Source organism: Haemorhous mexicanus, chromosome 1 (genome assembly GCF_027477595.1).
Source record: "Haemorhous mexicanus isolate bHaeMex1 chromosome 1, bHaeMex1.pri, whole genome shotgun sequence".
Lineage (NCBI taxonomy): Eukaryota > Metazoa > Chordata > Aves > Passeriformes > Fringillidae > Haemorhous > Haemorhous mexicanus.
In genome coordinates this window covers 43,505,770-43,533,086 of record NC_082341.1, presented here as the reverse complement: position 1 = coordinate 43,533,086, position 27,317 = coordinate 43,505,770, and the positions used below count along the sequence as shown (strand labels likewise).

The 27,317-nt window shown below is 41.7% G+C and overlaps 1 protein-coding gene across 1 annotated transcript in view; it reads left to right on the top strand.

Annotated features, from left to right (window-relative positions):
- Positions 1-559: 559 nt before the first annotated feature.
- CPNE4 (copine 4) overlaps positions 560-27,317 on the top strand; it is a 228,355-nt gene continuing 201,597 nt past the window's right edge. The window contains exon 1 of the mRNA XM_059847547.1: positions 560-703. The gene's annotated coding sequence lies outside the window, so the exon portion shown is untranslated. The remainder of the gene's footprint in view (positions 704-27,317) is intronic.

The following is a 27,317-nucleotide window of genomic DNA, read 5'->3' as shown; positions in this document are numbered from 1 at the left end:
TATCCCAAGTCCTTGTGCTGTGTTTTAGCAGTAAGAACTCTCTTTTTCCTTGGTTGGGGCCATCCTCTCCCTTCTCGCCGTTAGGACATTTAGGGAGGCACTGCAGAGTCAGCAAGAGCCCCGATGCCAGGAGAAGCCATGGTCCCACAGCAGCCATCCAAGCTTGTTTCATTCTTTCAGGCTGGCACTGCTGCCTCCTTACCTTGTGGGCCCCAATGCATTTTCAATTCTGCCGGCACGTGGATGTTACAGCCCGAACTTACCACAATGTTTAACTCACTGGAAACATTGGTTGGCCCCTCAGCAGTTCAAGCAAACGGCATCTGGTGTGCTGAAGGGGCCCTCGAGAAGAGCTCGGGGCTCCCCGCAGGGAGGGCAGGGAGGTGCGCGGGAGCCCCGGAGGGTGCCCGGCGCCCGTCGGTGCCCGCCGCTCCCCGCAGGGGGCGCTGCCGGGCTCGGCGCCTCAGGCGCGGCCGGGGCCGGGGCGGCTCCGCGCGGGGGCAGCGCCGGGCGCGTCCCGCCCTCCCGCCTCCTCCCCGCGTCCCCTCCCCTCGGCCGCGCCGGTGGAGCCGCCGGGCTCCCTCGCTCCTCTTCACATGGGGCTTGCCCTGCCGGCGGGACGGCGCTCCTGCTCTCCCGCCGACCGCTGACAGGGACCCGGCGTGGGAGAAGGGGGCTCGTCGCTGCTGCCGCCGGCGGGCAGGTAGGGGCGGGCGGGTGGCGCACCTGAGGGGACTCGGGGAGCGGGCGGGCGGCGGCAGGACGGGCGCGCCGGGCTCTGACGCCCCGGCCGGCGGTGCGGGAGCGGAGGTAGCGCACGTGGAGCGGGCACCTTGCATCCCGCCCGCCTCCCTCCGACCCTCGGTGCCGCCGCTCCGGCAGGGTCTTCCCTGCGCGATTTCGGGATGCTCGCGGGACTCCCGCCGGTCACTTGCGGGCTCATCGCGGGGGGATTCTCTTCCCAGCTGCCGCGGGGAGCGGCGCAACTTCAGGGAGGAACCCGGGCGGGGACGCTGGTCTTCCCCGTTCGCTCAAAGGGGATGGTGTTTAATTAAAGAGCTGCGGATCTTCCGCTGTCTATTCCGTCTTTTGCCTGTCAGGAGAACAGGTCCGTTATTTGTGAAATTATTCTTTGTCAGTTCCGGTGTTGTTACTTTTCCCCCTGTACGCTAACAAATACAATTGATAGATTAAAACACAGGACGAATTCCTTACGCTGTTCAAGTGAGCGCTATGGGTTTGCCGAGTTCATATAATCTGATGTTCTCATAGCTCAAAATAAACCTTTTCATTAAAAAGGAGAAAACCGGAATCAGTTCTCAGAGCTTTTGATTGATTAGAGCTCCCTCGTGGAAATCAGCGGGGAGTTTTGCCTGATTAAGAGCTGTAAAATTGTCCTGAGGTTTGTTACACAACTGGCTGTAGTTGTGCAGTACGGGCTCAGTTAGGTAACTTTGCAACTGGATCTCATTTTCACTGGTCCAGCTGAAGTACTTTCAAGTCAAATTCTTTTCATTTCTCTGCTTTAAGCCCTCTCTGATCGACGTGTACAAAGTAGGGAGAGGACTCTTTTTACCTGCCTTGAAGAGTAAACGTGTTGGGCAAACAGGGAAGCTGGTGACATCCTTTGGAGAGATAACGATTGCAATTTAGAAATGCTCCATGTGTTTTACGGGCAGTGGCAGGTTAACTGCTTTCATCCTGAACGTGTTTTATTTTGCTTGTGTTGCAGTTGAGCCTTAGATGCTCTGTTTAATAACCAGGGACTCAGCTGTACCAAAAGGTGTACAGACATGCATGTAATCATAGTCTCTCCAGCAAAGAGCATGCTTTCTGGTATGATTATGCAGAAATGTTACAGAAAACAGAGCATTGCTCCCAGAATAGCCTGGAGGTTTCAATTTCCACACATGTGAGCTGACTATTCAGTTACTGCTGTTCTGTTTTTTCTATCCTGCCGAAATACCTGACAGTAAGCAGTTTACAGAATCCAGTCACTTGGTTGTAGAACTTTTCTTTTTGCTGCAACTGCAAGAGTTTATGTGAAATTGCTTTTTTTTTTTTTTTTTTAAATAAGTCAGGACAGTAGGTAGAATAAAATGGGAACTTCCTTACCCTTCAAGTAGCAGCACCATAGAACCAGACTTGGGGGAGGTAGAACAAACAAAACCCAACATTTTTCTTTGGGGTTGTAAGTACTTTCAGATGAGAAAAACTCCTTTGGGATGGTACATCTCAAGTTTGTTCTTGGTTCCTTGAAATTTCAGGTGGTGTAGGTCTGATTGATCTAGCTATTCAAATGAGGAAAAGGTATTGTGGTCTGTGGGGTGCAAATGCATGTTACTGGAAAGATTCAAATAGCCTTAAACTAGTCTTTAGTGGAGCAGGTGTATTTGCTATGTTTGGGACAATTGCATTTCCATTTAAAAGAATAGGGAGTGTTTCTGAAACAGGGTGTATCTCTGTAAGCTTTGGTATTCAGCACTGGTGTTCCCAAACTGAGACCACAATCCAGTATGAATCCTTTGCATGTAAAGTCAGTGTCTGCAGATACATGTGTTGGTATTGCTAACCTCATTGGAGGTTGGATACCTAATATCTTTAAGGATAAGTCTATGGAAAAAACTCAGGGGTGAGATGAGCAGCTTTCCAGAGCTAGGGCAACGGAAAACAAATTGTGTATCACTGAAGTTAAAAGTATTCAGGAAAGCTGTAAATAACATTCAAAAGGAGATCCTTAATATGCATGTGAAGAGCATTATGAGTTTGTGGAGCTCAGTAGCCAGCATCCAGCTGAGCTATCATGCTTAACTGTCCATCTCCTACTCTTTGGGCAGGGATTTTTCTAAACCAGGGTGCTTAAAGGTACCGCAGTTTGAAGCACTGAAATAAGGTGAGTTGTGGTAAACTAATTCAGCTCAAGAGATTGGATATTTGAACCTTGAACAGAAAAACCATTCTCTTAGCAGTGTGCCAAAGCCTGGAGCTCTCCCTACACAGAGAATCTAATGGGATGCACATTGTGGTGTTCCATGTTCAGTGTTGGTTTAAAGGAGACTTTTCTATGGCAGCTATCACTTGTATATCACAATTGTTGATTTGCCTTCATGAGGTGGGCTAAAAAGTGTTGTGGATATGAAGAGATTAGGTGCCTTGCTGAGTTTGAAAGAGCAAAACATTGAGGCCAGATTGAAAAAGGTCTAGACTGGCAGTTTGATCTGGCTTGTCTGCCTTGTTTGCTATAGATTGTTTGAGCAGCTCTTTCTAGGTATTGCATTCAATGGTTGGCTGACAACATTCAAAGTCTGAAGTGTTTTTCTATTACATTCCTTTCTATCTCTACACATGCACATGGTATTTGGTAGACACTGGTGGTTTATCATGCTGTCATAGCTTCCCTTTTCCTGGGTTTATTATTTTGATGCTTTAAAATCTTCTATTAGACTCCATGTAAAAATAGCACTGTTAATGGATGGTTAGAATGGTGAAATTTGAATGTGAGATAGCCAGTGGTCAGCATTATGGTTCCTGTGCCACCATTAGTCAGCAGCACTTCACATAAATATCCAATCTAAAATTTAATATCATCCGCTGTAGGGAATCTCATTGGAAAAGTGACTTTAGGTAAGCAGGAAGTTCTGACTGGAGGATGAAGGATACATGCCTACAAAGAGCTATGCCAAGGCTGATGTGAAATGGTAACTTGGGGTTTAAACATTTGTGACTCAAAAGTGTAAGTCCATTTTTGCTCCTAAAAACTGCAGTGTAAAACTTTAGGGTGCCTAAGTATTTTCAGTCTTTTTGCAAGATGCCTGACAGCAAAACCTGCAAAGTAACTAGTCTGAGGAGTTCTGCTTTTGTCTGCCCTTAGAACTGAAGTGTCCTTTGCTGGTGCAGTTGCCAGTGATGCCAGTTATTGGTAGAGAGAGGTTTTTATTCAGTTTATATTCACATTTGAGTCACTAAAGACACTCATGTTGTTTCCCATTAATCAGCCAACTGTAGTTACTGTATTTGAGCAAATAAAGTTGTGTTAATTTGCTCCTGCTTGCCCTTTTATGCTGCAAATGCTACACAGCTGTGAAGTTGCCATCTACCTTTGACTCAGGACACGTTCTTCTTCCAAGTGGTGTGCAGTCCTCAAACAGCCTGGATTCTCAGAGAAAGGTCTGAAAGTGGCATTTGTGGCCTAGAAAAAGCTACACAGAGATTAGGGGAGCTACATGCATGCTTAAAAACTAGCACATGCCCAAGTGTTTTGGTGAATAAGCTGGAATGCTTTGCTGAATCACAGCTGTGAGGGTGCAGAAATACTAAACCTCTAGTGTCTGCTGTGGCTGAGTGCAGCGCTTGGAGTGAATTTTAGGGCAGGTGCTTGGATACTATCCGGACAGCAAAAATTAACCAGGACTGGGGCTGTACCTTCCACAGACAGGAATGGAAATGTTACATTGCGAGTCGCTTTACTGGGAAATTTTACTGGTACTTTCCCTTTCAGTCTGATACTCAAGCGCTGAGTGAAAACTGGTGCAGTAAAAACCCAATTCCCATTGATTTCCATAAGAAAACGATCATGTGAAGGGTGTGTCTAAGCAAGCTGCCTTGGCAGCTCCACCTGCAGCCTGCAGAAACGGTGGAATTTACCCAATAATGACGTTTCTGTGTCAGTCCCTGTTAACTGATTCCATACGCGGTACCAGCGCTAAGTGTGCAAATCCCGGTACCGAGCCGGTCTTGGTCCCATTAACCCATCCGCGACCTCCGCGGGCGGCGGTGACGCTGCGGGCGGGGAGCGGGGCCGGGGGTCTGGGAGCGGGGCTGGGCGCTCCCGGCGCTCCCGTCCCGGCGGGCGGAGCAGAGCCGCCGGGGGGCGCCCGAGGACCGGCGGAGCTCGCGGGGATCCCGGCGCATCCCGAGACACTCGGGATGCCGGAGGGTGTGCGGGGCGGGACGCGCGTCCCGAGACACCCGGGATGCCGGAGGATGTGCGGGGCGGGACGCGCGTCCCGAGACACCCGAGCCGCTCCCCCGGTGAGGGGCATCCTCCCCGCGGGATGCGCATCCCAGGGCACTTGTTCCGCTCCCCTGTTGCGGCACATCCTGCGCTCCCTCCCGTTCGCAGCGATCACCAGCTTTACCTGGGTCATACTGTGGTGTCCTGCGACCATCAAAGCCCTTCCTTTCCTTGTGAGCCTCGTCATGTATAGGAGCTGGTCTGAGCAGAAGGAGATTCCTCTCCTAACTTAGCTCGCTGCCCTCCCCCCGCCCTATTGTTTCCACTAACCTTTGCCAGCCCAGGCTCTCCAAAGCTGGAAATGAAATTGTCTGCCAGCTTCTTTGGTAGCCTGACTGAAGGCAGTGCAAGAAGCACCTCGGGATGGGGCACTAAGAGGATTCTTGCCTAGACCAACCTTTTATGGCTAAAGCAGCGATTCCCGGCTGTGTGAACTGTGATTTCTCGTTTCTTGTCAATATTGTGTGATTGACCCAGGGGGAATACCCACACTTTTATTTGCTAGTGACTGCAAAGTGGCTCAGCAAAGCCTGAGGTCAGTGGCTCTTACAGAGAGCAGGAGTATTACCGAGTAAGATTCCCTTTAGTTGAACAGGGGACAAATGGAAAGCAGGTGAGCCCTAAGTAAGAAAAGTTTGTGTATAAGACTGAGCTGGGGAGCTGCTAGGGCAATTAATCCATGATTTTCTAACCTACTGCCTTGTGTAATTTCCTCCTGTGAATTGATCACTAAAAGTTACTTGGATTGTCAGTCATCAGGCAGCAAGGTAGACATTCACTGTGTATCTGGAGAGGGCAAGGCACCCTCCTCACAGGTGGAAAAAGCCAATAATTTGGCTGTGGGTTGCAGCTCAGACAGGGACAGTCCCAGAATTCATTTCTGACTCTTTTAAAGCTGTTTACTTGAGAGTTTCTCCTTTTGCATTATGTTGTCCAGAGCCTTCTAGCAAGATTGTTGTCTTTAGTAATGCTTGCCACTCTGGCTCAGCATAATGTGAAGGACTGGGATTGCTAATGTTAGTTGCCATTTAGAAGAACTCTGCCGAAATCAACTGAATATCGTGAAAAAGGCAGAACTGGCTTGTTGAATTAAAAATATCTTGTACCATATCTGCAGTAAGGTAATAAGTGTACCATTATGTGAGGACTGTGACTGGCACTTTGAAGTCGTTGCCAGTAAAATCTTCAGAAATGTGGACAAATGAATAACCTGCAGCTAACAGTGTGCTAAGTAATGTAGACAGCTGTTTCTTATTTGGTTTTACACTAATTGCTGCTGCTGTTACCATTGCATTTGTGAGTTGATAGCATTTCACATCATTTGTATGCTCCTGGTGCAAATGGTGCCCTGGTACATCATGTGTTGATAAAAGCAGATGCTTTTACTTGGCTTTTAATTTATGGTGCAAGTTTTATGGGATCATTAGAGTTCACTGAAAAAGATAGAAAATGACTTGGGGATCTTGCCAGACATTTGGCCAGGCAGGCTCATCTTTCCATAGTGATCAAAGAAAGCAGGAAGAAAAGAAAATCTGTAAAAATCCATGAAATTATTTATTTGGAATGAGTGTGTAGATGAAGGAGAAGAGGGAAGGGAAAATAGAAAATTGGAGTAGCCTGCCTGTCAGAATGTTTTAAGTAGGGTCCAGTCCTCTGTGAGGGCTTGCAGGCAGCTTGTAACTGCTTGGGGTGTTCTTTTTAAACTCACAGAAAGCTTTCAGTTTTAAGCTTGCATTAAAGATCTGGGCTGAGGCACAGCTTCACTTGTGTGGAAAAGACTGGAAAAAAAATGCTGTACTAAAGTTTAATTTAAAATTTTTTGTGCGTGCGTGTGTGATTTTGGAGATGTACAAAATACAACGTCAGCTCTTTGTTTGGGATGACAGTAAATGCTTTAGGTGGCCACAGTGAAGTCAATAAAGATCAAGCAGAAACCTTTAAGGCACCTATAATTTTCTCTGAATTTAGGAAAAGTCCATTTGGCCCTTCATCTAAGTTAAGTGGTGCCTGACTATTTGTAGTTTTGATTTTGCTTCTCTTTGTGACATAAGCAGTCATGCTAACTTCACTAGGGATTCCAAAGAAATATTTCTGTTAGTTTTGATTTTATATCTTAAAAGATCATTTGCAACTTGTAAGGAAAATGCCTTCCTTTTCCTAACCATCAAAATCTTGTCTTCTGTAAGAAAAAAATTAGGTTAGGACTGCAGAGTAGTCAGAAATGAAGAGACTGGTGAACTCTGTTAGAAAGTCACTTTTTCTTCGCAAGATGAGATACTCTGTGTCTCTGTCAAGGACTGGGAGATGAAGCAGAATAAATGTTCATTATATGCAGGTTGTAACTGCAGTTTGAAATGTCAGAAGCAGCTTATAATTAAATACAGGAGACTAAAACTTGATCGCTGAACACAGAATTGTGATAAGTGGCTGATTTAAAATAAGCTATACACAAAAAGGCATGAAAATATTTAAATATTTTTATGAGATTATCCCTTAGTATTGAATTAAACATTGTCTCGCTTCTGTAATTATTTTAGGTGCAAATAATGATATGAAAGTGACTGATTATACAAGAAAATATTTTTTGTGTGAGTTGAATTTTAATAGTCCTGTTTATAAGTTATGTTCAACTGTGGACTCAAGGAAGAGATACCTGAATAAGCTGATGCAATGCTTCCCCATCAACTCAAAACAGTTTATAATAAAAACTGCAACATTAAATAAAATAGATTGCAAGGATAAGTTAATTGGAAAAGTACTCTTCAGGTGATTAATTCTTAAATGTTTTCCATGGACTAGTAAGGGAAATGATATTTCAGTTTTTGCACTCAAAGCTAAAATGTCTGGTTCATTGGGATTTATTATGAACTTTCTGATTTCATCAGTGCATTCATAACCATAGACTTTTTTTAACTATTCAGTGAATTTGGTTGGCAGTGTGGATTCTGTTGGATGGAGCTCCTGTTAGCCACCCCTGTGGGGAGAAACTAATGCATTTAGCTGTTCCCTTGGCCACTTTGTTCACAAAGTGAACAAAGAGTGTGTGCACAAAGAGACTATGAAAACAAGATACACGTAATTTTAAAACTGTTATTTACCAACTGAGAAGTGTGGTAGGTGACTAGCAACCAGGCAAAGCACTGACATACCATTCTAAGGCACCTGCTTCACAACCTCACAGGACAGCCAAGGCTGGAAGGCACCTCTGGAAGTCATTCTGGAAGTCATTTGGTCCAATTCCCCTTTTCAAGCATGGCCGCTTAGATCCAGTCACCCAGAACTGTGTCTAGGTGGTTTCTGAATTTCCCCAGGGAGGGAAACTGCCACTTCCCTGGGCAACTTGTGCCAGTGCTTGGCCACCCTCACAGTGCAAAAAGTGTTTTCTGATCCTCAGAAGGATGTGTTTCACTGTGCTTCATGTTGTGCCTTTCACATCTGGTCTAGTCACTGGGCATGACTGGAAAGAGGCCAGCTGCATGCTTTGTGTGCCCTCTCTTCAAATATTTGTGTATGTTAGTAATTTCCCCTCTGAGCCTTCTGTTCTCAAGGCTGAACAGTTCTTCCTCTTATGTGAGGTGCTCCCATCCCTTCATTATCCCTGTGGCCCTTTGCTGGTCTCTCTCCAGTGCGTCCATGCTGTTCTTTCACTGAGGAACCCACATCTCCAGGTGTGGCCACACTCATCCTGGCACCATTGCTGGCCTGGCAGTCATTGGTACTGGGGAAAGTTCACTTCTATTGTGCCTTGGATGGACTGATCCTCAGTATTGCTGGGTTTTTTTCCACAGCTTTTTGTGGGTCATTTTTGGGTTTGGTTGTTTGTTTGTTGGGGTTTTTTTTTTGGTTTAGTTTTTTTGGTGGGTTTTTTTTTTGTTTTTTGGTTTTTTTTTTTTTAGTTTTTGGGTTTTCTGAGTCCTTGAACTGTTAACAGCCTATGTTCTTTCAAGGATCTTATGTCTATCTGCAGATTTACCATTGCTGTCTCTCATGGCTCTAGTCTGAGTATTGTTGCACAGCTTTCTTGCAAGCTGGCAGTTTCCTTAGAAGTTTCATTCAAGGTTATGCAGTTCAGCTGTGTCAAAACTAGGCCTTGAGTCACAGATAGCTGAACCCCTAGGAGGAGGATTCACACAAAGCTGAGGTGTGAAATCAGTATGAGCTGTGCTGTGCCAATTCCCTTAGGAGGACACACAGTGAATCGTAGCTGCAAGGTTATTTGAACTACTTTCAAAATAACTCGATGTTGGCTGGAGAAGCCTTGTAACTTAAGCCTTCTCTGTGCTGGACTTTTACCTGTCAGTGTGATTTTTGTATGTGTTTCTGGCACTAATGTGGTTTGTAATTGGCTCTTTGCCTGGTCCTAGACAGAGACAAGTGGTGCTGATGTGGATTGCCTATGGTCAGGAAAACTCTTATTTTCGTGCCAGAAAAGGTTTATGTTAAATATTAGGAAAAGTTTCTTCACTGAAAAGGTTGTCAAGCTCTGGAACAGGCTGCCCAGGGAACTGGTAGTGCCACCACTCCTGGAAGCATTTAAGAGATTCATAGGTGTGTACTTAAGGACAGGGTTTAGTGGTGCAATTGGTAGTGTTAGATTAATTGTTGGACTCAGTGATCTTAAAGGTCTTTTTCAACATAAGTTATTCTATAATTCTAAAAAAAAAAAAAGCACAAAAACTATTAAAAAGAGGAAATAGAGGAAGGTGAAGCTCAAGATGTTGACACAAGTTGTAAAGGAGTGATGGACTGAGGGTGAGAATCAGGCTATGTTCCTGCTGTGTTACATGCAGGAAAGGGTGGTGCAGTAAGTAAAATTAGAAGAAGTTAAAAATAACAACAAGTTTTATGAAGAGACAAGATGATACTTTTAGTATTTCCCAAGGGATAGAAGGATCAAACATTACAAGTGTGTTTTAATGAAAAACAGCTAGTAAAGTTCTCACTTTCTTAAAATGCAAAGCAAAACTTATATTGCATTCACTGGTGCTAGAATTATTCCTGTCTTGAATGTCACGAAAGGAAGAGAGTACCAGGAAAGGAACTAAATGTTTTCTTGTATTTGTAAGTTTTCAGACTTGGAACTTCTGTTATCTGCAGTGGAAAATCAGGTCAAACACTGGGAAAAACTTTCTCATTGGAACAGCAGTGCAGCAGAAAAAAATTCTGAAATAATTGAGATTTCATTCCCTTGAAGGTTTGAAGAGCAGAGAGTAAACTTCTGCTGTGAAGTTTTCAGATACAGTTAATTCAGTTTTGGGGACAAAATGGTATTTCAGCCACATCCTTTATGATTTTATGAAATCTTCCAGAAGTAGGCTTTCAGATTTGTTTGATCCTTTCTACACCAGAGGCGTAGCTTTCTTAAATTGTTAGTATCTATGCAGTACATGAAGGAAGCCAACATGTTTCTGACAGAAAATCACACAAGTTAACAAACTGAAAATAATGGGGTTTGTTTTGATGTTGGTTTTTTCCTTGAACTAAGAGTTCTGACAGTGTGCAGCTGGTAATGGTCCTATTTTGTAAACTGGCTATTTATTAATGCTTTTTTTAATCTATTTGCTGTTGCAATTTAGATATTTGACTGCTTGAAGTGGCCTCTGTGGCTTGCTAGTCAAGTGGTAGTTTGACACCTTGGAAAAGTGTCACCCACCCCTCTTGCTGCTGGAGGTGTGTAAAGTGTGATGTGAGTGACTTCCCACGGCTCTTTATGAAGAGGGACAGATGCTGTGGTAGCTTCCTCAAAGAGATGCCACTTAAAGCTTCAGACATGCTGGCATAAGCATTCATCAGGTGTTGTCAAAGGGACTGGCACATCAGTCATCCTCTACTTTCTGCTTCATTAAGGATTATTTTATGCACTGGAGTGGTGGCGGTTGTATGTGGTGGTGGCAGTTGTGTGATTTGTTGCTTTATTTTGGTTGTGGCTTGGTTGCTTTTTTTGTGAAGTGTTCAGTTTGAGAGCAGTTAAATTGAAGATGTCTTTACAGGATGATTTCTGCTAGTTTTGTTTTTCAAAGCAATCAACCAATTGGATGACAAGACTGTATGTATGCTAAAATTCTCTTTTACATTAGGATGTGATGCTGAAGAATGACTTTTCCCCATCCATGGTCTTTACTTCCTGCTGTAGCAAAACGAAAATATGCAGGGATTCTTGTATCCAGTTGAAATTTCTTACAGCATTGTTCTTTCCAGGTGTTTCTCAAATTAGGGGTTGAATTTGTCAGTTAAGTAAATGGGTTTGATTGGTTTGTTTAAAAATAGTCAGAATATCAGATACAATTTGTTTTGAAGTTCTCTAAAACCTCTTTTGAAGAAGCATTCTTTAAACTTTTTGGAGTTAACTGCTCAAAGAAGTGTACTTGAAGGCAAGCAGTGACTCTCAGAATGGCTGACTGGAGGAGATTTAAAAATTAGCTATTCTAATCTGCAATGGATATGGATTTGCTTTGAACCAATGTTTAGCTGGTGCTCACAAAAACCAGTTTCACTGTGAAGATGTTTGTTTCCTGCCATAAACAAATCTTTAATTTCTGCACCTTGATACTCATGATGTTAATGCATTGATTTGTTTTCCTGTCCTAATAAACTATGCTGGTCCTTCTTTTACTGGAATAAATCTGTTCCTGACAGTTTTCTTTCCTAAACACTACCTACATGGCATTAAGAAGGCCCAAACTTGGTTTGTACAGTGTAAGTTTAAGATGAAGCATGACTTATACAAGTGAAGCCAAATAAAGATATTCTGTAGGAATTTAGGATGGTAATGTGTATAAAGCAGAGTTTTGCATGACTTGAATTTTACTACCTTCCTTCCTATAACTCCTTTCACTGTGGGCAGTTAGTCTGTAATCATTCTCTAAAGTGAGTACCCAGAGTTAATTTCCTTACTTGCACTTATGACTTGGTGGTGTTTTATTATGAAATAGTGATGTTTAACCACCCAATTAGCAGGTGAATAATTCTTTCATGCTGTTGCATCCATTTCTCTATGACCATCCATTGTCTGATGTGAATTTTTTTAAAGAGTGCTGTTTTTAACTGTGACTGGAGGCTAAGCTGGGGTTGAATGAAATAGCAAAGAGAGAATGTTGAGGATTTGATCAATTTGAAATGGTCCATTTCTCCTGCAGTTCAAGACAATTAGGGAAGATGGATGCAGCAAGTGACTTGCAGTGTAACTGATCTCCTTAAATTCACAGACAAAATATGAGCTGCGCTCCAGAGGTTTTCACAGATGACCAGTGTGTAGGTCTCCAGCAGAGCACAAGTTCTGTAGAAGTGGCAGTGACCAGTGGTTTCTGAAAGATATGGGAAAACAAAGGAGAGAGAAGCCCTAACATTTTTCATGCAGCTGTTGCCAAGAAACTCCGGTTGAACATAACCTGTTATTGATTGTGGTTTCCTTGGCTTAGTGAAGATATATACCTTAGACCACAAATTCAGTTTCTCTGAAGTGGCTCTCATGTGACTTATCCCTGGCTCTATTAGTGAAGAATTTTTGTAGTATGAATTTTGTTTTGGGTTTTTTTTGTTTGTTGTGTATTTGTTTTGAATTGATTATGGATGCTGTAAGCAGATGGAGAACACCCAGTGGACTTGCAGGTGGAAAATAAGGTAGAAGGTCATGTCACTTGTGTTCAAGTGAAGGAAAAATTAGTGTGCAGCTAAAAGCTTATGAATGAGCCAGTGATGGGTGTTAAATGCTCTTATTAGCCACTTGTTAGGAGGAAAACACAGAAGATGACCTCTGTGGAAAAGGCAATGCATTAGCTGTCAGTGTAAAATGTCTTGTGAGCCTTGTAAAGAGCGAGGCAGTCACATTTGGTTTGCTTTGTTTGCCACCCACCACAGAGAGTGGCTCGCCAGGATTCCTCTGCAGAAGAAACAGTGAGTGAGCAGCTTTGGAGCAGAAGAACTGAAAGCTGTTGATAACTTTTTTGGTTGATAAGGGTGGAGATGGATGGAGCTGCTGAGCGCTTTGCAGGAAGTCTTGCTGGAATTGTCTGTTAATCCCTACTTGCCTGTACAGTTGGGCTTACGTAGATGATGAACACCTGAAATGGCCCCTTGTAACAGCTCCCATGGTGAAATCACTTGTGTTACCAGGGTGTGATTCATGAGAGCTCATGTCATCCCTTTCCTGTTGGATGATCTCTCTTTCTCTTTAAGTGGTGTGGGTCAATGCTGTGTGAGGATGCTGGTGTGAGGCTCTGGTGACAAGGAAGGCTGGCCATGCCTGGTTTAAATAGTTTGCTAAATCATATTTGTGCTTGCAAGCATCCATGTATGTTTTCAGAGATGCACCCAGACTTTAAACAGAGAAGATTAAATAAGCTTTAAGCATCAGCATGATTTAGCAGCATAGGTTTCTCCAGCTGTCCCTTGGCCCTCTCTCTGTGCTGCATTAGTCACCACCCACATTTTAAGGGAACACAAAGGAAGGCTGTGGGGTCTCAGAGCACTGGTTTGGTGACTTTTCAGAAAGGAGACGATCAGAACATTTCCCTATTGCAAGTAAGAAGAAAAGATGCTTAAAAATCAAACCAAACAATCTCAGGGAAACAACTTGAAGCATTAGCCCCACTCCATGTTTTCATGACAGCTCGTGAAGAAGAAACATTAGGCAAAAAATGCTGAGAGGGTTTTCTTCATTAATTCTTTCTTGTAGGGTGTGGGGTTTAAGGATTTCATGCATCTGGGATGCTTTGAAAATGGAAAGTGGGACAGGAAATACTATTTTCTACTATGTTTTTTCCCTCGGGGTTTGTTATTACAGAATTACAGCATTTGCAGAGCCCAGTTTTGTGACTTTACTGGGTTTTTTCCATCATAAAAAATGCTCACAAAGCACAAAACAACACCGAGTTGGGTAGAATATGAAAAAAGAAAGCAAACCAAACAAACTACAGTGATACAGTTTAATATTTTACATTGTTTTGTCATCTTGTTTTCTTGTTAGTGGTGAAAATGATAAAGCAAGTTGTGATCAGTGTCTCAAAATCAAATGTAAACATCTAAAAATGTTCAGATTGTTTTTGTGTGTTCTATTTAAACAAATGATGGGTAAAGATTTTCAACTGAGTATTTTTTGTGTTTTATTCAGAGATAGAGAACAGGCTTTTAGTACTCATTAAATAACTAGCTCTTGGTTCTACTCAGCTCTTACTGTTAGGCTTTTCTAAAACAGACTTTAGGGAGTTAATGGTTCTCTTTAACCTTATTGTTAACATAAAAAAACTTTTAAAAACCCCAAACTTTCTTATAATTATTTCATATTTGTGTAATAACTCTTATTTTTTCTAATTTTAAAATTATCATAGAATCATGAAACAGTTTGTGTTGTAAGGGATCTGAGATATAGCCTAGTTCCAACCTCTCCATGACCAGGAACATCATCTAGTAGGTCTGATTGCTGAGGTCCCTATCCAGCCTGGCCTTGAACACTTACAGTGATGGGGCATCCACAGCTTCTCTGGATAACCTGTTCCAGTGCCTCACCACCTTCACAGCAGAGAATTTCTTCCTAATATCTGAAAGAGCATAGATTTAGGTTAAAAACCCATCCCCCTTGTCCTACCACTCTCTGCCCATGTAAAAACCTGCTATACTGAAAGGCCACAATTAGGTCTCCATGGAGCTTTGTTTTCTCCAGGCTGAACAACTTGGTTTGTTGAACTTCTTCATGAGGTTCTTCTCATGGGCCGACTTTTCAGGCTTGTCCAGGTCCTTTTGGATGGCATCCCATCCTTTTCTTTCTCTGCATCAACTGCAATGCTCGGCTTGGTGTCATGTCCTAACTTGCTGAGGGTGCACTCAGTCTTGCTGTTTATGTCATTGATAAAGCTGTGATAGGGCTGAGATCCCAAGACAGAGCCCTGAGGAGCTCCCCTTGCCATCAGCCTCCACTTGGCCATGGAGCCACTGACCACAACTCTGGCTGAATCAGTCCAGCCACTTCTTCATCCAAAAAATAGTCCGTACTTCAAACCCATGTTTCTTCAGTTTGGAGATAAGGACGTCATTTAGGACTGTGTCAAAGGCTTTAGAGAAGTCCAGGTAGATTGCAATGATGCCTTCCCTTGTGGACTGTTGCCATCACTTCATCATGGAAGGCCATAAGATTGGTCAGGCATGATTTGGTCTCAGTAAAGGTGTGCTGGCTGTCTTGGATCACCTCTTTTTGTCTTGTATGTGCCCTAACATTTTTTCAAGGGGATCTGCTCCATGATCTTCCCAGGCACAGAGGTAGGTTGACTGGTAGTGTTCTTTCTTCCCTTTTTAAAAGCAGGAGTAGTTTCCCTTTTTCCAGTCACCAGGAACTTCACCTGACTGCCATGACTTTTCAAATATGATGAAGAGGGGCTTGCCAACAACATAATCTAGTTCCCCCAGGACTTTGGGATGCATCTCATCAGGCCCTGGGAACTTGTGTCTATTCAGTTCCATCAAGTGGTCCCAAACCTGCTCTTTTCTTACAGTGGGAGGAACATTGCTACCCCCAAACCCAGCCTAGAGGTTCAGGGACTAAGAGATATGAGAAGCCTGATTTATACTCCTAAACCATTGACCTGGATTGAAGCAGATGTGCTTTCTGGCTTTCATTTGTCAGGAAACATTTGTCTTTTCTTGCAGGGTCAGGTGAATAAAGTATTTGATTTTTAATTGGCCACTGAACCAAGTAACCATAAATGCTTGCTTTTAAAATGTACAACTTGTATATTGTATAGAAATCTTCATCTAACTAGTTATTTTCAAAGAACAATTTTTTTTTTTTTTAAGATTTGGGAGGGTCAAATTAAATATTCCTTTCCTGAAGAAAAAAATTTATTTTCTGAAGTATCTTTCATGGCAGCAGAACACATAGGTGGCCTTAAAAGTCAACAGCAAGGATTGCTGGTCCTTAAGTGTATGGGCCAGTGGTTAGAGGACTTTCTGTGGGTAAATTGAAACTTTCCTTTTTCTGTAAAATGTTTGTACTTGGAGCTGGGCCAGAGGACAAGAGAACTGCCTGGATTCCCTGCTCAGCTGGCTGCAGCAGGGAGAGGAGGTGCAGCGCCTCTACTTCAGCCTGGTTTCATGTGCTGCTGATCTGCATCACTGGCAGGGGCACACTGCCTGAGGCAGCATCAGTTAACTGCATTAATAGCACTGGTGTTTGGAACAGAATTGTTACTCAATTTTTTTGTTGAAGAGATTTAGCAAAGTGAGTGGAAATGATTAATAACTTGGTGTATCAGAGGAACCGAAGCTCTGGGATATTGGGTTGTTTATCTGAATAAACATTTTTGGTAGTTCTTACCCCATCCAATTGTTTGGGAACCTCTTACTATTGTGCAGGGTATTGCCAGCTGCCAAAGGAAGTGGTGACTTTCAGCTTCTTTTGCTCTTGCTACTGTAGGGTATTCTGGGAAAGCAAGGCTCAGGTATGAGGTACATCTGGGCAGCAATGCCAGGTGGCAGATCTCCCTGACATGGTCTTGCTTACCTGAGGTGTGTATTTGGGAGCTGGTTTTAACCCCCTGGGAAGGAAGAGCCAGTATGAAAGGTTGAAACAGGAAGAAAAGGAAGGGAAGATTAAAAAGAAAAACTGCCTTTGAAGTCACACTTTGAACCAGCCCCTGAATTCCTACAACCGTTGCATAAGTCTGGCTCCTCTGTGCTGTGGTGAATGACTCAGAAGCATTGCTGCTGTGCCTTTTCAAATCTGTGTAAAGAAGGGAAGTAATGCTGCTCCAGCTCTGCTGACTGGGAACTGAGGGGCAGCAGGGTTATGGGATTTGTTTGTAAGCATACTAGAGACCTGTGGCAGTGAGGCGCCAGAAGAGGAATGTCTGGTCTTCCAGCCCAGCACACATGCTGACACAAAATGCTAAAAAGGCATTTTTCAGTATTTTCTGCATATAGGACAAAAAGAGCAGAAAGCTTGATCTCAAACTTTTGATTAATTTCTATTCAAATAAATTGACAGGCAGAAATTGTTGCCTGTGATATATTAGTAGTGCAGATATTCTTTTAGCCCATGCAGAGGCCCTTGAGGAAAAGTTACTGTTTATGGAAAGATTTAGAGCTATTTCTCTTCCATGAGCTATTTACTACTTCAACTGAACTAACATCTATTAAACATTCATTCTAAGTACAATACCCTCAAGAGTCAATTTAGGTAAACTGCAATACCTCTTTCTAGGCTAGAAATTGCTCTGTGTAATGCATGTAGAAAAAAATCCATATAATTATTTTTCCTGCTCCTTTCAGTCTTTATGAAACTTTGAGATTTTCTTTTTTTTTTTTATGAGATAGTAGGGAAGGAGGGAGAAAGCTCCTTTGTCAGCTGCATAAAGGGACAGTCAAATCTTTTCTGTGTAAGGGGGTTTTGGAATGATGTCTTCAATTTTCTTCTCTTTAGAGTTTTGTATGTTATTATGACTGCAAACTTTCACACTCCCATTGTCATAAACAATAGTCTTTAGAGCTTTGGCATTTTCCATCCTGGCAGCCAAATGGATGAGTAGAGCAATGCTGAAGACAGTGACTTAAATCATGTTGCAACACACAGTGAGCCTGCGTGGTATTTACTTCAAATACTGTATCCTATTTTAAAACATTGTGCCTGCAGCAGTGGGTGATGTCTGAGAATTAGCATCGCATTTGATGACTCTCTGAGAGGACAAGCAGCTGCCTTGGGTTGAAGGTAAGAGAAAAGATGCTGCTGAGCTGAAAGCTTGTGGGGGTAGGAAGGAGGGTGATGCAGGTGAGACCTGCCTGGAGGTGTGGGCATTGGTGGGAAATGGGAGGGATGGAGTCATGTTCTGGGTTGGGTGTGGGTGGAGAGTGGGTTCTGGGGTCTCCTAACCTCACCCCGGTACCATTATCCCTCTCTCTGCAAACTGAACTTCACTGTTCCTTTGGGTGTTCCCAGGTGTTCAGGGATAGGTCAATAAGTGGCGGTGGTGTGGAGGTATCAAGGAATGGAACAACAGCCCAGTGAAATCTGGGAGGATTTTTTCCTTAGTCTCTACTGTATTTTTCTATGAGATTATACAAAGATTTTAAGAGATTGGGTATTCCTCTGTAATGTCCTAGCATTATTTTTTTTTTTTTTATGAGGGTGTTTTAAAGAGGCAAAACCAAAAATACAATTTTGAGACTTTGTGCATGGATTCTTTGCTCTTTTAGCTGCAACCGTTGTCCATTAAAGGCAGTATTTACCTGTACTTCAGTGGGTCCCTTCCCAGCCTCCTCCTAATCAGCTCTTGCCAAGCACGGGAAGGGGATTCAAGTAACCAATACCAGGATCTAAACTCTGGGTCAAGGAGGGCTCTCAACTTACTGTGACTCAGGTTAGCCAAACTACGTCTCCCTGATTAAGCTCTGAGCTTCTAATTTGTCTGACTAAACTAACTCCAACAAAAAATCTTTGGCTGCAGAAACATTATTCCTTTTTTGCACTATTTGAAGTTGATGTCATCTGCAGGTACCCACCAGCACCATGTTTCTGTACAGGTCTGCAAGCAGGGCAGATGTGTTGGATTATTCGAGTCTGCTTCAGTCTATATCTGTTAGACTCATTTAACCTGCTTTGCATGGGGAAATGGGTTTGAATTAGCTCACTGGCTTTGCTGGAAGGAGATGAGGGAGTGCTTTTTATCATCAGAGCCATAGGGAAGGGACAATGACAGATAGCACAGCCATCTACAGAAGATATCTTGGTAGAGCCTGTGATTTTTTTTGCCAGTTCATGTATCTTGCATCCATACAGGATGAAGAGGTTAAAATGTGTAAAAGCTCAAGTTGGTCCCAACTCTGCTGGCAAGTCTGGTTTGACTTATACCTGTTATGACCATGGAAAAGGATTTTTTAAATTTAGTGTCCCAGCAAAGTCTTTTCATTGTAGATAAAGGCACAGTGTTGATTGCTCCACCTCATCTAGCTTTGATTATTTTAGAAACACCTGCTTAATAAGAATCTCCCCTTATCAAGTAATGTAGCATTAGGTTGCTATTCTGGGTCCAGGTTAACAAATTTAAAGCTATTTTCAAGCATGCAAATCTATGTGAGAGATTTATCTCTGTAAAACCATCCCCCAAGCCCAGCCAAGCTTGTTTGGGACCATGGCTTGAGAAACTGCTAATTGCTGGTGGGTTTCTGTGTTTGTCCTTGCTGAATTCTGGCAGTCAAACTGCAGTTTGCACTTCAAAATGCAGATTTTATTTTATTTGTTACATGTTACATTTGTCACATGTTTTCTCACATGATGCTTTTGCATTCTTACTTTATAAAATACTCAAATTGAATATTTTATAGGAGCCCTAGGAGCCCTATTTTCCCAGCTTAAAGTAATTTTTTATCTCAACGGGAATCAGTGGCACAGCATTTAATGCCACATAGGAGTATAGCTGTAAAAGGTTTTTCTTTTTATTTTTTCCCCTCTTCATCCTCCCCCTTATAAAGTATAAATTAATACTTTACTACATTGTAAAACAGCAGCTATTTGGAATGTTTATTTCAAATAATTTCATAAAATTCCTAGTTGTTTCATAATTTCATTTTTGTATATATGAAATATATTATAAAAAAAGTTAAATTACAGCAAGAAGTGAGAATGATAGGTCAATGGAACAGGACTTGAGAAACTCAAATTTAATCTCTCCAGCAGAGCTCCAGCTAATCACCCTATCCTGTTGGTGGGTTCTGTTTGAGGCTTTTTTGTTGCTATGTTTTTTTAATCACCCTGATGATTAAAACCCGTGGTGAGGGATAAAACACATCCTTCAAGTGACATGTTGAAAAGATGGTCCTTAATTTTGGATCTTCTTTTTTGGAGACCACATATAAGTTTACCACTTGACCTCTCAGTCAAGTGGTATTTCCCACCCAGTATTGTATGACAGCAATAACTTTAGCCACAGTGACCAATTATCCAGTCAGTTTTCAGTATGTGTCTATGAAAGGGTGTGAACACAAGTGAGGTCTGAGACCTTATAGTGTTTTGCAGTCTTTTGTGTGTGTTATATTAATGAATTTTTATCCTAGTGTCCTGGGGTGACATCCATTCTTTATATGGTCTAGCAGTTTCAGGATTAATTTTTTCCATTTTGCACAGTACCAAACAAGATGTTCCCCTTCGTCTCTAGAAGGGTACACAGCCTCTGTAGTACAGAGACTATTGGGCTGGGAGTGCTGTCTTAGCTCGTACCACAAATAAACCTCCCAGGATGACTTTTGCACAGCATTCTACCCCATTCTACAGAGTAATGCAGAGCTGTAAAATCAGCCATATAAGTCAAATCCCTGAGAGGTGCATTACTTTAATACTTCAATTTGCCATGAAAAATTGCCAATGCATATTTCCAGACCTAGTAATTCCTTTAAAAATTGGTTTCTCATTATCTACTTAGCTAAATAGCAATTTTACCCTTTTCTGAATATAGATCATTAAATTAGAATAGGTTTAACATTTACCTCTTCCTGCATCCAAATTCCTTGAGGCTCAGGAGACCAGACCATGCCTGATGGAACAGAGCAATTCAGTAACTTGATTAAAAGGACTGGGCTGCTCAACAAATAGGCCCTGCAAAGGTCCTGTGTTGAGGTTTTCATGCACCAGCCTTTTAATTTCAGAATGACATTCAATAAGGGCAATAAATTAACTAATCAAAAGGACTTGCATGAGTGAGTTAGAGGTGCCTGAACTTGAACTGAGAAAGCAAGCACATAGATTGAGCAGCAAGGATAATGTTCTTGCTCTCCTTTAAAAGGGCTATGTGTGCTGGCATGCCCATCATATCAGCACTTCAGGGGCATCTCTTTTGGAGGGAAACAGGGTCAATACTAGGACTTTCTGGGAACTTCCTTCTGCTCTACCATTTTCAAGTATTCACATCAGTGTTTTCAGACCCCCATTTTCACATCACCCACTTAATATTTCCAGTTTCTATTCACAATGCCCTGATAAAAAGGCTGCAAAGTAATCAATCAGTGCCTTTCCAGAACCAAAAAAATATCAATTCAAGCATGACCACGTTGCCATTCATGTTACTGTGGGAATTAGAAGCAATTCTCCCTGTTGTTATTCTAGAGGCAGTGCAATTCCCTAGTATTAGGAACAGTGCATTAGTAACAACATTTACTAGACTAGTCACATAATATCCCATCATCATTATCTAGATATGCCTTAAATGAGATGTGATACCAGCACTTGAGGCATTCAGAGAGTGCCATCCAAATACTGCACAGAGCTCAGGAAGGGGTTTTTGACATGCAGTGGGCATTCATGTTCCATGCTGACAGAGTCATCAAAGGACAGCCACTGGTCTTTTGCACCCACCTCTTCTGTAGCAGTCCTGCTGGACCATAGGCCAAAGCAAGAACCAGGGATGAAGGCAGATAGAAATAGTTGTGGGAAAACATGGACATTTTTCAGACTTGGAGGAGTAATTTCTGCCTTTTATTTAGTTGGTTTGGGGTTTTTTAAAATATATAGCAAAGCCCTACGCTTCCTTAGTGTTTCACTGCAAGATTGCTGAGTTGCAGTTCTTTACATGCCCCGCATTGCAGCACCTCCCTGTATGCCACTGGCTGTCCCACATAGCCCCAGTGAAAAGCCCTGGGGGCAGCTGTGTGCCCAGCTCTGCCTGCTGACAGCCAGCACACATGCTGCAGCCCCTTGCACAAATGCACGGGGAACTCCTGGCACCAGCAAATTCCCTCCAGTGCACAACACTGATGAGCCCTCATGTAAGCATCAGTGACCTGAAGCAGAGCTCTGCCTCGTCATTAAAAATTCATTTTGCATGTATTCTGTCTTTTAGAATTAGGCCTTTTAACAGCTCTCCCATCTCCATTTCTGATTCATGAACAGCATCTGATGGGTCTAGGATACTCACTAAAACTGGCAAACCATAATCTTGAAAATTAAAAACAGCCCTTCCTAAAACTGCTTTTTCCTTTTAAAACACCCACCAGTCATAACATTAATTCAGCTACTACTGTTTGCATACTGTTTGGATTTTACTTACATCCATTAATGTAAAGGAGAATTAAATGTACAGGAGAGGCTGGGAAAAACATTCTTTGGACTCCATGCTCTTTTAAACAGCCTTTTCTTACAGATGACAGATTCAGGCCAGGAGAAGTCTAAAATGGGACACTATTGCCACAGATAACACTGTGAACAAGTAGTTACTGCCCTTCCCCACCCTCACCACAACACACCCTCGAGAAGACCTGATTTAAACACATTTGTTTTCACAATGCTTTGGAAACCTTTAACTGAGATTCCTTTTGCACTTCTATCTTCCCTGTAGCATGTGTGTGGCACGGACCTGTAAACAGAATGCTGACTCTCAGGTAGTCACACTTGACTTTCTTTGCTGGTTACTTTCTGTAACCAGCAAAGCAAGAGGAGTGGAGAAGAGTTGCAGAAACTCTTCTGAAGTAAAGCATCCAGAAAACAGGGAGGAAATAGATACATACATTTACATCTATCCAAAAATCTCTTGCCAGTTTACAAACTAGTAGTCTATAGGTGAGATCTGTTTTCCCATCATCTTATCCAATTTTCTCTAGACGCAGTAACTAGAGATACAGGCTCTTGGATCTGTTTCTCTGGCTCCCAGAAATGAGAAAATTAATCACTGTAGAAGTCTTTTTCTGGTTTCTTATAAGTCATTGTTACTATATCATCAGATCTTCCTTAGTCTAATACCTAAGCGCTGCCATGTACTGAGCTTCTCATTCAGCCGCTTAATTTTCTCCCATGAGCTGCAAAAGTCAGGTTTAGCCTGTGAAAAACTGGAGGTGCATTAATGACACCAAAATCCAGATCTTTTTCAACTAGGGGAGTGCAGTATAACAAATGTAACACTCAACATGCAATGACTGCCCTCCCCCTGTAAAAGACAGCAACTTGGAGTGCTGATCCAGCACCCAGCCCTGGCCTTAAGGACAGAATAGGCCACTGTGTCCAAGAAGTCTGTTATTCTGCATCAGAATCACTGAGGTTCAGAAGTGAGCCTATGATTTATCATTGAGTCAAAGGACAAACTTTAAAAAGACAGAAATTATGATGCAACTTAAAATGACAATGAGCTCATTGCATCCATAGTAAGTACATCTAAAGGTTACATATTCTCCCTATTGAAGCAAACACAGTAAGGCTTGGGCTTATTGGGTGTGCCTAGCTGTTCATAATCATTTTATAACATTAGTTCATATTTTCCTTTTTTGATATACTATTAAGTTGAGATTGTTTTGCCAAGAGATCTTCTACTAAAAAGCTTACAGATTTTTGTAACGTATTTCATGTACAGAAAAATTAAATTATGAAAGAATTGGGAATTTTAGGAAATTATTTTAAATAAGCATTCCAAATTGCTGCTACTTCACAATGGGCTTGCAGTTCTTCTTAAGGGGGAACAAAAAGAACAGAAAAAAAAGGTAATGAAAAAGCTTTTACAGCTACACTCCTATGTGGTCTTACATACTGTGCTGCTATTCCTGTTGAGATAAAATCTACTTTTAGCTGGGAAAAACAGGGCTCCTAGAGTTCAATTTGAGTATTTTTATAAAGGAAGATAGATGTCAAAAGTGTCATGTGAGAAAACAACAGGTAGAAACTAAAATAAAGTCTGCAGTTTGACTGAATCCAACAAGCACAGTATAGTGTACAGAGTAGAGAACAACAACAACAAAAAAAAAACCCACCAGGAGTTAGTGAGAAGCTAGGCAACCAATGGTTTGGGGCTGTCCCTAACTCTTTAGTAAGTCTTGTCCTTAATTTGAGAAATAAAAAAAAATATAGCAGTCACCTGAAGCTGATTGCATCAAACTTCCACCAGCATTGAGGTATTCATCAGTGCACCTTGTGCTGTGACCCTAAGAGGAGGTGAGAAGCAGGTACAGGAGCAAAGTACCTTAACTGTAATTTTTACTTCTATCAGAGGATGTCATTTCTTATTTAACTTGGAGGACAAATGTGAACAATTGCAAATGACACACAGTTTGTCTCCATGGCTCCTTAGAATTGTTTCATCTTGAAGACTGCCATTCTTTTGGGGGACTGTACCTGTTTTGGAAGGCTTAAAATAGTCTAGAACTTCCAGACATCCCAGATCAGAAAGGGAAAATGAAATTAATTACATCAGGAGGTGGTTTTGGGTTGGTGGATACAAAAATCCTTTTAGCAACCCCTCAACAAAAGAACACATAAAACATGGAGGAGCTCTACTTAAACCTGCTGTGGAGTGTACAGTCCTAGTTCTGTGGTCTTGATAGATCGATCAGTTAAAGTAATAACTTTTTAACAAGAGTTTAATGAATAAAACACCTATATTAATATTTCTATTTAAGCCTGCCTAAGCTCTAGTTCTTGCTTATTCTCATCATGAACACACAAGTCACATCCCTCTCTAGAGTACTTGAAACAGAGCTGGCAGAAATCACCTTCCTGATGCCCATTGTGTGACAAAGGCTTATCATGATTTTCTCACTTTTCACTGTGAGATCTGGCAGGAGAGAGCTTGCAGAACTGGAAGAGTATTGGGTCCTGAAAATTAATACCATTATCCTTCCTGAAAATGCTTTTATGTGCACAATATTTGGGGTTTGCTGGTTGTCCAGCAGTCCTCCTTGGATGAAAATAGCCAGAAGAACATTATGGCCATCCTAGTTTAATTATTTAGCCTAGGACAATAATTGGGCTTTGTTTGCTTTAAAACCTCTCATTTTGTACAGACATATGTGACTGAATAATTGATCAGGAAAGTAAATAGGAAACCTCTGCCTTTGCAGAGCAAAGACAGAAGTATCTCTGCTGTGCAGACTTTGTGTAGGATCATTGTCATCTCGTGACAACCAGTGCAAAGCTGGTAAAACCAGCGAAGTACATGGCTTTGCTCTAAAGCTGTGTATAAACACATATATTCTCTTTCCACTGCTTCTTCAGGAATGTGTCTAAGCTTGACTACAGTGAAAGCACTTTTCTCAGTAATGTTTTCTTGGTGTGATTTTGTAGCAAAGGGCTGAGTATTCCAGTTATTATTTGTAGGTCTAATGCATTAAGTATTTTCCAGGACAATATTAAATTAAATATATGGTGGTCACAGCCTTTGCTTTACATATGCTTGTGTAATTCCCTTCTTACCAGAGGTCAGTTGTCAGCTCCTTCTTGGTGGGTGGCAGACATGGTCGTAGGAAATTCAAACATCAGGAAAAGAATCAATAAACTTGTCATATTATAGTCTGAATTTTTAATAAAAAACATTGGGAGTACAGTGCGGTGCTATGGAACATTATTCTGTAGAGCAGCTAGATAAGAAATTATGAAAGGAACTATTGATCATTCTGAAGCAGACCAATTTCTTCAATGCTATTCCTCTGAAGACACTGAATTTCTTCTTGAACAATACTTTTTAGAATCATGGCATTTGTTTCATTTTGTTTACTTTGTTGGGGGTTTTTGTTTGTTTCTTTTTTTAAATACCTTTCCTACTGATTGAAATTTGTTGTGGAAGGAATTAAGGCTGATAATATAATAAGGGGATGTAAGGCTGTTAATTACTGAAAAAAGGGGATATAAGTCTGGGTAGAGCCCCATAATCAAGAGATGTTGGGAAAAGATGAATAATGTTGCCAAAGGTTTCCTGCACAGAGTAATTGGGATAGAATAGGGTAGAATCAGTTTGAAAGGAGCATGTTTTTAAAGGCAATTTTCTTAGCATGTTTTTAAAGGCAAATACTAAAAAAAAAAAAAGCATGCCATCAGTTACAGAGTGTTTCACCTGCAAAATTATTCTGAAATTTTAAAACTAGGTTTTTAGGCTTTTTAAATATTCCATCCTTTGGGTCTGACTAGATGATCTCCTGAACTCCCTCAAAGTTTTGACTGACTCTTCATCTTTTTTCCACTGGGCAAAAATATTTGTTAAATTTAATTTCAAATAGTTTTGTTTTCCATGAGGTTCTGTTCGTGGGGAATATGCTGCTTATTTTGAGCAGGCGGTCGCTCTTTCCTCCCTCGTAATAATAATGAGTGTGAATGGAAAGGTACAAGTTGAAGGAGGACTGCTAAAAACAGTGTCAACACTGTGGGTGTATAGTCAGAAGTTAAGATGAGATAACACTTGCATCAACTATGAACTGTTGTTTGGCACAGATTTGCTTGAAATCAATGGCAACTACATCAGCATTTTTTTGTCTTTATGTTTTTTCATATTATTTCAATTTATATAACCCACAAATTCACTTAAGCCTAGCAGAAACCTTCTTGTTTCTAGACTGCACAACTGTAGTGCAATCTCCCCAATTTTGTCATTTGTTTTTGTATTGAAAATGTAACCCCACTGTTGACATGTTATCAAGGTTTCTTCACTCAAAGGTCAGCTCTCCCTGGAGTCTCCTTTTGTCTGGAAGATGACATACATTAAAATTTTATAACAGTTCCCACTAGTTTCAATCCCACAATCGTGGGATCAATGTGGCTGTTCTGCTTCACAGCCTATCAAGTGCAACAAATGCCTTAGGTGAGCAATAAGGAGATTGGCATTAGGCTCTTCTAAGCAAGACTTATTTGCATAAATGTTTAAACCTGGTCACAGGAGTGCTGGTAAGGCTCTTTTCACTTCAGATGAAAGGAGCTGCCTACACTTTCACATATAAAACAGCTGATATTTTGAAATAAGATAGAGCAAGGATGGGTGCACCTGGGTGCAGGGCTACACTTATAACCATGATTTTTTTCACTGCTCTTTGCACATAATTTAAAATAATAACTAATCTTCTCTTAGTATAGAAGTCACAGATATTAGAAAGAAGATCCAGATCATCCAAGGACATGCTTTCTTTAATTTGTGTGAAGAGACTGGCCTTGGTAGTCCACGCAAATTCTGTGGGTTTACAGTTTGGTAGGAGTGGACTTGAGAGCAGGCACCAGAATCCCACTTGTCCTTCAGCCACTGTAAAAAGGATGCAAACAAACACTTGTGGCTGAAAAGCTGTATTTCAGATGTTTCCATCAGAATACTTTAGATAAGGTCAAGGCAATTATTTTTTTTCTATAGACTTACTCCACTGTGACTAACACAATGGCCTGGTGCCTCTGGAGACTATTATGCCCCTGGACATTATTATGTGGATAATAAGATTAGCTTAAAAGCTTGGGGAGTCACTAAATACATATTTTCAGTATGGGAAAAAATTTTCTAAAACAGCATGACTTTTCATAATTGATTGCATATTTTGAAATGTCAGCCAGCGTCCTGCTAAGTTTATTGATGAATGCAGTGGTTGAAATGTAATATTA